The sequence below is a fragment of the Trachurus japonicus genome, chromosome 1, assembly GCF_045865225.1.
Source record: "Trachurus japonicus isolate A0001 chromosome 1, Traja_1.0".
Lineage (NCBI taxonomy): Eukaryota > Metazoa > Chordata > Actinopteri > Carangiformes > Carangidae > Trachurus > Trachurus japonicus.
The window spans coordinates 12,071,127-12,083,412 of record NC_140907.1 but is presented as its reverse complement, the minus strand read 5'-3'; positions in this window follow the sequence as shown (position 1 = coordinate 12,083,412).

Sequence of the window (12,286 nt, the reverse complement as noted above, 5' to 3'; positions counted from 1 at the left end):
GGTTTCGAAAAAATCAACAGAAATGATATAAAACATTTGGAAATAAAAGAAAGTACTGGCGAGTGAACATTAAGGCTATAACTTAATAATTGTAACAAAGGACAAAGTGCAAACAAAGATCAAAGGAGCCTTTTTGTTTTTCATTCATTATCTTATTAAATTGTGTTTTTAATATCCTTCACAGTTTTATTCTCTTTTATTAGGTTTTTTTTTTCTTCTTCTTCTTTTTTTCTTTTTTTTTTTTTTTTGCCAGTTAGTCACAGAAGAAATTGTTCACATCATGTCGACATGCAAGTGTTAATGCTAACTTGGAGATCCAAAGATACAGAGAAGCATATATAGTTCCTTTGGAGTCATTTTTCTACACACCCCGAAATGTAAGTTCACTCTCTCGCTCTGGTTTGGTCACCACCAGCTTCTGATAAAAAATAATATCAGGCTGCTAAATGTTTTACCATATTTACAATCTAACTGCCATATTTTGGAAATCAGGTTAATGAGAATAGTGAGAATGGAGCAAAATGAGGCTTTCCTCTGTGCCCAACAAGTCCTTTATGGTGCAGGTTACACATGATCCATAATTACGTTATATCTTGACCATGTGACTTGAGCAAAGGAGCAAATACACTAACGTAGTGCCAAGAGTGCCAAAGTCCATGTTATCAGGGATTTGGGGTGGATGGATTGGTCCATTGAAAACACAGGGCTTTCATGCAAGATATTGGTGTTTGATTCCAATATGAAATTAGCTCTGAATCTGTTGGTTTTATCCAGGAGCGATTAATTAACTTAAGCCAAAGTCTAAGTAAAAATCTTCAAATGTTGAAGATTGACTTTAACTCAAATAATGATCTTTTCCAAAACCTAACCAGCAGCTGTTTGCCCAAATCTATACAGTTCATGACACACAGTAATGTTTCCTTTAGTAAGATGGGTCATTATTTCTGGAGACACACATCATCCAGGACCAGGTGAAAAAAAATCACCTATTAAGGTTGTTAAGGTTGGAGGCCTTGCTAAAGGAAACACTGTGTACTGTGGCCAAAACCAAAACAATGAGCTGAAAGACACCGTAGAACTTCAGTTCAGACAGTTTGTTCTTCAGTTTTTGCTAACAACATCTTGTTTTGTTTCTGCTCTAATGCCTATTTTCTTGTTCTTCTTTCTTCTTTTTCTTGATGACATTAAGTTGAAATAAATCACAGACAAACCATCATCTCTATTTTATCTGAAAAAACAAAACCCTTTTTACTGTCAGAGGCTTGAGAAGAGAGTGTAAATGAAAAATCAGCCATTTAAGACAGTTCTAAACAATTTATCTCATCTTCGGCTGCAGATATCTGCTGTAGTAGTGGAGTGTCATCAGTCCTCGAAGATTCCCTTGAAAATATTGTCTTGGCAGGATGGAAAAGACTGCTGAAGTAACAGCTCCACGGAGAAGTCAGTATTCAATTGTTCTTATTTTATTCCCCATGTTTAACAATCATGATTGAAAAGATGAAAAATCAACCAAGCCTATGCTGGAAATTCATCGTTAAAGCTCAGTTAACTAACTGTTGGCCACTAGGTGGTAGAAATATTACAAACCACCCTCAGAGCACCAAGTCCTGATACGCTATTATTAGCATAGTGTGGCATTTTTGCTAATGATATGATGCTATGGTTTGCAAACGTTGGCCTACTTAGCCTATATCCCAAACAGAGCAAATGGCAGAACAGGGCAAACATGCAGGACAAAGAATATGATTTATTACACTTACTGTGTTTCCAATCCAACACTAACTCTATAGCTCTAAAATAAACCTTTTCTGTTTTGTTTTTTCAACCTGGTAACTTTGCACTTTACACACAGTGAGGCAAGACAGGTTGAGAGGGAGCACCGTGGGGAACGAGGGGAGCTTAAATTGCTCTGTCTCCCATCAATTAATCAAGACATAGGAGGCTGCGTCCAGTCACCACCCTCTGGGACAAGCATCCATCACCTTGTTTATAGCCAAGAAAGGCTTTGAAACATCAGCAGCATGCATGCTTACACACACACACACACACACACTGGCACATGCTGTTGTTGTCCTCCAACTGTCCAAAACTACTGTCATATTATTTTATTATTTTTTTTATGTGCCTATGATTTATACTCTCTTGGTTTAATGTCATTTTGCTCTTGACCCATATCCACTTTTGTATCATATCTAACCACGTAGCTATCCACTCTGTGCTGTCTTACAGTTTTCCCATGCATACCAAAACATCTACATAATAATGCTGAGTTTTCCAAGTTTTTCATTACTGTAATGTAAATTATTTTGGTTTTGAAAGCATTTCACTTTGGCCTTCTGTTTACCAGGTTGGTATGCTTTGCTGTCTCTTCATCTGATGTGATTTGTTTATTTATTCTTTGCAGACCTTTTGTTACTCTAACAACAGGAATTCAAACAGCTGTTTTTCCCTTGATCATCTGCAAGTCAGCATGTGGCCTGTCTCCAAGTAATGAGTCACCATGAATATATATGTAGGGTAGGCCTATGCCAAAATATAAAAAGTTACCAATTATTACCTGAGCTAGGGTACTGGTACACTCTGTGAGATGTTGAATGAACGGTTGTGGTGGTGCACTATCACAGTGAATCTATTTGATGCTTCTGCACCAGCATTTTATACCAAAATACTTTATGTATCACAGAACTCCACAGGGATTGTATGCCATTCAAAAAGGGCAAATTAACATACCACTGCTGAAAAGGCTGGTTTTCTTGCTCTCATTAAAGCAGAAGTAGGGCCTAAGCCATCCGGTCGTTTTGGCTAACTTCTTGTCAGCCGATGCAGTTAGCAGTCCCCGCCCTCGTCATGGATCTATTGGTCCTCGTCCCTACGTCACCACATTCACGCGCATCCCTTGGCTGCACACACATGGAGAGGACTGCCCCTTTATGCCGTTCTCTCTCCTCATTGGATAAAGGTTGTAGGATACAAGGAAGTATACAAGAAGTTTTCTCCTCAGCTTACAGCAGAGCAGAGTGACTGACAGACCCGTGTTTCGGACCAAACACTCAATGTAAGTGATTGCCGTCGGAAGATAGAACTTTTTTTTTTAAGTATATTTTTTTGGCTTTTATTGCCTTTAACCCCTTCAGCCCCAGCTTTACTTTCTGCTAATGGGCTGGTTTGCAAATGATAGCATGCTAACATGCTAAAAAACAAAAAACATTTATTAGCACAATACCCACATGACATCAGTATTGTCATTATGAGGATATTAGCATATTGACATCAGATTAGCTAGCCACAAAATGACTAGCATAGCCTACTAATTAAAAATTCTACTCTTCTTTAATTCCAAAGTCTGATTGTCCTTCTCTATCCGTGAACTGAAAATGATGTGAATTTGCATTTTCTTGACATAAAATAGCGTGAAGCAGAAGTAAGCGGAATATTTGCGTTAATATAAGTCTTAAATAGTTATAGTTAGAGCCGCCCCATGTTGAGGCTCAGTCCTCGGTGCAGGCGGCCCCGGTTCAAGTCCCGTGTCGGACGGCCCTTTCCTGCGTGTCATTCCCCCACTCTGCCTCCCCATTTCCTGTCTCTCTCTCTCGACTGCACTATCAATTAATTTGAAGCGGTGGACTGGCCGACTTAGGAGTCAACATTTCCGACCTCAAAGCTGTGCTGTGTCTTCCTCACCTTTGCTCTTGTAAATTTTGCCAAAACATTCTAAATAAATAAAGAAGAGATGTTAGCATTTGATAGAAATAATTTGACACCAGCCAACTGGGATCTCCAGTTGGTGATCCATTGTAGAGACTAGTTCTAGTCTTAAGTCTTTTAAGTTGACTCATACCTTAGGCCTACTATAGTCCCATGGTCTTTTGGGACAACAAAATTAGTGACAGCAGAAAAAAATAACCAATTTTGCATGGCCATTATGGAAATACTTACCTTCATCTGAACTGCTGAAGCTGTTGCCCAGGGACAAAGAAGAGCTGATATCGAAATAGGGCACAGTGCTGAATGCTGAACTTCTGCCTTTCGTCACAGCTGCAGTCAAATGGGAGGTGGATTATGTCACAGGGCAGCAACATAGTGCCACTGTGCCATTTCTTGAGGCAGGATGTAGTAAAAAGGAAGCAATTTAGGTATCTGCTAATCTTCTCAGCACTCTTTTGAGTGCGTTCATAGTTGCGTGCTAATAGCAGCATATAACATAACCTATATTTCCTGGATGAGTACATCTGTGTGCTCATATTTTCAGTAACATTTTAGTTAATAGGCAATTATTTTCCAAACACAAGATAACGATATCCCTGCATGTGTGGTTTATGTAGCTTATGTAATATTTGATTGATTACTACAGTCCCTCATCAGGCAGTCACCTCTGTGCACAACAGATTGTCTTATTGCTGACAAAGAGCCAGCAGTCCTACCTCCTGGCCCCTAAGTATCAACTACGGAGGCATGCAGTGGATATATAAGGACTCCATATCAAATCCCATTCATTGTGATAGAATATGCAAGCTAGCAGAATGTCGACTGAGCACCACGAGGACAGAGTCACTTTGAAGTATTGAATTGTGTGAAGTACACTGAAAGATAATTCAGAGGATGAAACACAGTGCTGCGCAGTGGCAGCCCAAAACATCCTTTAAAAAATATATTAATCATACACACATTAACACCGAGCTGGTGGTGAACACACAGTTGGGCTTGTAAACAGACTAACCTTTACTAGATGTTTTGGGATGTTGACAGTAGGCTGGACAGTAATCAAAGAGCCTGTTAGATTAAGCCAAGAAATACTATACTGTCTACATATATTCTCTGCATATGCTCACATTAGTAAAAAAAAATAAAATAATAAAATAAAATAAAAAGCACTTAAGCTCTTCAGGTTTTTAGCTGTCATCACTGGACAGCAATTATTGCATACACATCCTGAGCCACACTGTCTCATTGATCTGGACACATGGACACAAATGTAACCCGTGTGAGATGCAAACCTAGTTCTGGAGACTGATGCCTTATCCATTATGCCACTGAGTTGTTTTTAAGTATCTGTCCATTCATCATTTACAAACTTCTGCTTCTCCAATTGAATCAGATTCCACTGCCAATTGCTCATCCGGTCTTTGTCATGTTAGGCCTAAGTCTCTCCAAATGTATTTGTCATATTTTGTGCAAATATGATTTGTTTTTTGGGACCTTGTTTTGATCGTAGATTGTTGAGGTTATCTTCTTCAGATGAACCCTCAACACAATGAACACCACCTTTGCTTCTTCTTTACCTTGAAGCTAAGCCAACAGAATTAGATAATCACGCACAATAAATCCTCCATTTTTTTTTTTACACGTTTCAGGCGCTATCCCATCAGATTGTATGCTTAATGTTCAAATATAAACCATAGTGAAGATAACGGAATAAACAGATTCTCTTTTGTTCCTTTGTTTGTAGGAGGGGGTCAGCTGTAGGACGCTAGAAATTCTTGCTGACACTTTACATCTGTAATAGGAGGTGCCTCCTTGATAAACCTTTATGACATCCCTGCTCTCACCCTATCCCCTTGCAGACTCAAGCAAGTTTCTACATAGTTACTGTCCCAAAATAGCACAAAGGATTCATCCTTTCCTGCGTGTTATTAAAGGTAGCTAAAATGATCTGCATGAAGATAAAGAACAAGGCTGATCCTCCTCATTTCTTTGAAAAATCAATCAAAAATTATTTTCTGATACATTTGTGGTGTGTTGAAGTCGTGCTTTATTAAATCTTCTCTGTTTGATGATGACTGTATGACCTCTTTGACTGAAACTCCCCTTTGAATCAGTGCATTGTGAGGCGAACAAAATGTGATGTCCCTGTGATGTGACTTCAGTGCCTCGAATGCAGAGGCTCAGTATTCATATTTTAATGTGCAGATTACAATATTCATGATTCCTAGCAAACCCTTCCCCTTTTTTTCCCCTCATGGTTTTACACTGTGGCATGGCCAGCATTTCCTCTATACTGGGGTGGGTCATATCCCTGCATCTGAAGGGCACACTGGCCTCTGTCAGACTCTTCTCTGAAGTCAGAGGGGAGGAGTCGTTAGCTTTGGATATTACTCTGCTGTCCATCATTCCTGCTGCACTCTGAGGTCCCCAGAGACACTGAAAGAGGGAAAGGAGGAGGGCGGAGGAAGGGAAAGAAGGAGAAAAAAGAGGCGGAGGGATTGCATGTAATTGTGTGTGTGTGTGCGTGTGTGTGTGTGTGTGTGTGTATGTGTGTCCATCAACCCGTAGAGGACCTCTGAAGTCCCAGACAGAGGGAGGTGTACACTGCTGCAATGCGTAAAGGCATCGCAGCTTCACAGTTTCATGCAGTGAGGAGACCGACTGACTTGAAAGGCTGAATGACTTGTTGACTGACTGTATCAGGAATACTGTATTGTGTGTGCTTGTGTGTTTGTGTATCTGTGTGTGTGCGTGTGTCCACTTGAGATCGGCACAAATAAAACTAAATATACCAAGCTTTGGAGAGAGACCTGAATACGATAGTGGTGTTAGTCAATTGAGCAGTCTTATAAAAGTGAATGACCTGATGAGAATTATTAATTCATTTACACATGCATGTATCTGAAACATATAATAAGCTTCATCTTTAGCATTGTTGGTTCTGTTTCCTTATTGTCAGCACATTTAATTTTTTCCTTTTATCAAAAAATTTCAGAAAAAGGCAGACTGATGTTGCCAACAATTGGTTCCGGCCTTTGTTCTGCTGTCAGCCTCTAATGATACAATTACAGCTTCAAAACAGTTGCAGTCCATAGGCACATGGGCCAGATCTACAAACAAAATATCTGACCTGTGGAAAAAATGGAGCTTTCCCCCACTTTTATACTTCAAAACTTTAAAATGATGAAGAAAGTACATTTAAATCCTTCTGACTATGCTCTCATAATGTGTAATGCAGTGTTAGGGGAGGTGGGAGGCTGAACAGGTTCTTCTGACCTGAAGTCCATATAACAAAATAATATATAAATGATATGATGTATTCCATACAAACAGGTTATGTACTTTTAGTCAAACAGAAATGAAGCAGGTAATTTATCAGGGCTCAAGCACTGACCACGACCCAACTGAAACTGCAGTGTTCAGCCTTTTGCACTCACCCATAATCCAAGGAGTCAGAATTTTAGCATTTACTCTGCTATTATGGTGCTGTTTTTGCAATTGACAGACATTTGAGTTTAACAAAAAAAATATTAAATAATTAATCAGATCGACATCACATTCAATTATTCTCATCTTAAGACCTTTACAGTGTTAAATTGCAAAGCTTTTGAGATTTTATTGGATGACAAGCCACTTGGTTACTTCTTTAGAAGAAGAAGCTTTGCACATTCATTAGTGTGCCCCTGCATCGCTCCCCACCTCACAGAAGACACAACATCAGGTATTACATTTTTCTTGTGCCTTTTTCTTCATCATTAGGAGTAGCTAAAGCTGGTAGGGTGTCATATTCTTCTCCAAGGCTATTCCTTTTGTGTAGTCATTTATTCTCATTTAGATGCATTTACACAAAACTAAAGTGCAGTAATTTGCAATATATTCACATCTAGACAGTTGTACTCCATCATCACCAATTTGTGCTACATTAGGCTTTGTTTTCGTCATCTGCTAGTCATTAATATGGATTGAACCATATGTTCCCATTTAGAAATGTCTTTCATGTTTCACATTTTTGCTGTGCATGCACATGGGATAACATTTGTCCATAGCATCCTTTTACATATTGGGATTTTGTTAAATGGATCAATTCATGTGTTTTGACCAAAAGCCAGCAGAGGTAAATTTGGATTGAATTTGTTATCACTTCCCAACTAGTCACTCTTATTACAGCTGTCACATTGAAATCTCTCAAAATGTCAACTTAGAGTTGAGTTCCCACCATTATCTTTCATGAGGTTTTATCCATCGATTCTTCAAGCTAAAGCAGCATGCACAGTGATGCTTTAATTAATCATGTAAATTACCATTGTTAGAGTTACAAGGTTCTTTACTCAAGCATGACATCAGAGCTCACCATATTGTGGTGTCAAAAGATCATTCGCTCCCTGAGGTCCAACAGCACAACCAAGGAGTGGTGAAGGAAGTGGCTCAGTGTGACAACTGGAAACACTCCAGTGCAAAGAGACAATGCTGGCTTGTGTAGAAAAGATAGAGGATGACATAAACAAGTGAAAGAGCGTGAGGTTACTGAATATGCTTAACTGGATTTGCTCACTTGCCCTTGATAAGTGGGACAAAAGGAGAGGAAGGCTGCAGCTTGGGGACTGAGGCACAGCACACAGCTACAGTGCAGCAGGTGTATGAGGACAGTAACCATTGTGCCGTCTGTCGAGGGTAGACGAAGTTTGTGTCCTCGCTGTGCCATGGTGGCCCAGTCGCTGGACTGTAGTGTTTGCATGTGCTGTCCACATCTTTCATCTGCAGCGTGTGAGCTGCGTGAATCCTCCTGCCGCCTCTGTATCTTCCCCCTGTACCTGTCTGAAATAGGAATAAAATACTGCAAGCGGCTGGGCCCCCCACTCTCCTCCACAAAAACACTTGGAAAGCGTCCAGAGTGGAGCGCATCGTGCCCTAGAAAGCTAGTGCAGTAGAACTGTCACGGAGCAATGCAGTGAAGAGAGGAACGTGACAGGATGGTGGGAGCTGGATTAACGCCCACCACACAACCAAATGTGAACATAAAGGTAGCGCAGTAGACAGCAAGAGCAGAGATTTGGATATCTCAGAGGAGATTTAAGACACATTTAAATAAAATGTATAATAACATGTGAAGCTTTGAAATGGTGTTAAGAAGCTGGCCTGGGACTACCTGGCCCAGTAAGGGGTCAGGGAAAGGGCCGGAACTGGTTTTTCACACTTACACATAGAGGGATAAAAGAATCATGGCCATGTAGTACATGCCCACGTTTCCCTGACTCTAACTCTAATAACTGTTTTATTGAGACTTGGTGGCAGTTTTTATTGGACACTATAAAATGCTTAGACAGGGTGAAAAATAGATGAGTATGTGGTTTACAGCAATCAATGGTTTGCCTTTTTAGCTCATCAGATTTATGCAGCTCAAATGTCAAGGTCTGAGGATGTGCCACCAATTCAAAATGACAGTGCTCTAAGCTGGCTCACAGACCACCGTGCAGCGCTCACATAAGCCTATTGTTAAAGCAATATTGGCTGCAGCCACCACACCACACACAGAACTGAATCAGGGAGGACAGAGTGTCACATTTACCTGAGCAGACAAAGTGCACTGGAGGCAGAGGCTTGCAGAACACCTCTGACAGGTATAGTGCCTGTCCAAACATACGCTTCCTTTAGTTAAATGAGTGGAAGTGACTGTATTTTACTGGACTGTAGGGTGCTGCACAGACAATGTTTGTTTGTATTTTTATTCCACAATACGGAAACATTGCCCAATTAATAAACAGTAACTGATATTTAACAAGGTTTGTCTCCCGTTAAACTGTCCAATCAAAGGTAAGTTATGGTTTTCTCTAAATTCAGTGGCGCAAATGGGAGTTTGGCAGCGGAATAAATTGAATCTTTTCATAACTTTATAGTGGACGCAAATCAAACAGGACTTAAAAACATAGCTCGTTTGCACCTGTGTTAAAAGCACACTTTAAGCGTCCAACCTGGTATTGTTTGAAATGTAGTCAGAGGCAGAGCTGAACAGACTTCTGAGTCAGGTGAGAGAAGAAAACATGAAGACGAAGAAGAGCCAACATGGAAAGAGATGCATGAGCTTTCAGTGTGCTCACTAAGTGTGTGTCTGTATGTTTGTGTGTGCATATACATTTATGTACTTATGAGCACAGAAAAAGTGTAGAAGGGAGACAAAGCACAGAAACAATCGTGTGTGTGTGTGTGTGTGTGTGTGTGTGTGTGTGTGTGTGTGTGTGTGTGTGTGTGTGTGTGTGTGCGTGTGTGTGCGTGTGTGTGTATTTGTTGGCTGTTCTGTGAAGTCATCCTAATTAATAGCTGAGAGTGTTTGGCTGAAAGTGTTGTGCCTTAAATTAGAAAACCCTCTGATGTCCAACTTGGCAGCGTAAACTAGCCACATTAGCACACATGTTCCTAAGCGTCATATTGATAATAATAATATGTTAACTATCTTGGTATTTTCCTAAACAGCTACAGCAGCTACAATGAACTATTCATGGGAAGAATAATTTATGTAGCTACCTATTGGAGGCCCATGAATAATAGTGAACTTCAATCACAGTGAAGGAGACTCCGCATCAGCAATATAGGGAATGAGAGCAGGCTAGTGTGTGTGTGTGTGTGTGTGTGTGTGTGTGTGTGTGTGTGTGTGTGTGTGCGTGCGTGCGTGCGTGCGTGCGTGCGTGCGTGTGTGTGTGTGCGTGCGAGCGATGCTGATTGAAGGAGGTCTTGGTGCAGTGATCAATACTCTATGGGTCATAGTTAGTAGTTTTATGAGCTAGTCATCCTATTGCCTTTTATTTTATGTGTCAGTCACCAAGCTCACCCCCCGTCCCCCAACCCACCTCTCATAATCCCGCACACATAAAAAATACTCTCACACACGCGCTCCATCCATCCCACTGGCAATAAAGATTGTGCTGACAGGGCAGCCTTACAGTAGCCACCGATGGCTAACGTCCAATGAGAAAGGGTGTGTCCATGCCTGGGCACATGTGTGTGTGTGTGTGTGTGTGTGTGTGTGTGTGTGGGTGTGGTTGTGGTTGTGCATGTTTCTCCCATATGTCCACTGCCATAGGATAAGAGATAAGGAGTGAGCAAGGGGAAATATGTTGATAGTTGTTAGTATTTTAATATAATTATGTGAATTGTCAAATTTAAACACTAATAGAATAGAAAAAAATATTTTTCCTTTTTTGGTTGGTAGGTAGGCTATATAAATGTTTTTGAGAGGGAGTAGGCTAGTGGGGCATGATGGACACAGTTGCAAAGAAAATGTTATTAATAATAATTAATGTTAATTCTACTCAGAGGAAGCATTTTAGTGCATTAAATGTGTGAAGTAAAGGTTTGCATTCTTTTGGTGGAAAGCAGCCATCTTATTATGCTTCAACCTCTAGACACCCTCTATTCCTCCCCTGAAGTTAGCATGCTAACCTGCTAGCCCAGCGTGCCCCCACTGTCTGGTCACTTTCTGTCATTATGTCACCATTTAGAGTCCAGTCTGCCCTGAAGAACAAGCTGCTCAGAAGTAGTATAGTAAAAGCAACGATGGCTTAATCACTTGGCCCCAGTTGTGAATAGCTGTTATGCTACAGTAAGACAGCTATGTAGCACTAAAATAGCTCACTAATGAAAAAACTAAAATAAAGTAGGATTTTGAATGGAGTTGCTATATTTAAATTGTGGTCTTACTACTTTTATACACAGTGAGGATATAGTAGCTATTTTCACTAGCCTATACTTAGGAAAATCTACATGTTTTGTTGTTGTTGTTTTTTCCCTTTAAACACAGGAAGTCACACGATTATGTGGCTTTAATTCTTATTTTCAAATGAGAATCTTTTATGATACAATAGCCTAGTTGTTTTCATGAAAATCAGACCCACCACACTATTATAGATGAGACACAAACCTCATACAGACTCTCTTTGTCTCTCCTTTTTAAAACTCTGTGAAATTACCACCTTCTTTGAGAGGAGCACAAATCAGTGTTTATTGATTATGTTTCCTGTCTTATCCTCGAGACACATACACACACACACACAAACTGCTGATGGAGCAGGCTTTCCGGTGCAGCGGAGATCTGTGAATAGATACATTATAGGCTACAGTATGTACACTCAGAGAGGCCATGCATATTTGATGGATATAAAAAGGTAGGCTATGGCTAGGGGAGAGTTATGTTGGCTCTGCCCACTCTCTGAGCACAGCACACTTTCTACTGCTACTTACAAAATTATGCAGCATTATTCAGAATAGCACAAAGAGTCTAAATTACAAACAGGATAATAAGAATGTTTTGATTGCTCTATAGAAAACCACATTTGTCCCTTGTGTCATCGGTCCTGGCAATCACCATCACCCTTTGATTATATTTGTCTGTGCCTCTAATTTCATTTTGCTCTCATTCAAAGTTTCACCCTTAAATGTCTGCAACCACAGCAGAATGTGTACTACTGTGTTGGTTTTAAAGCTGCTCAATGAATGTCTGGGCTAAAAGCATTTTCCCCTCCTCTCAGTTCGCCACTCTCTCTGCTCCGGCTCCCACACAGCCTCTCTATGCTTTACATGTGACTTTGCAGAT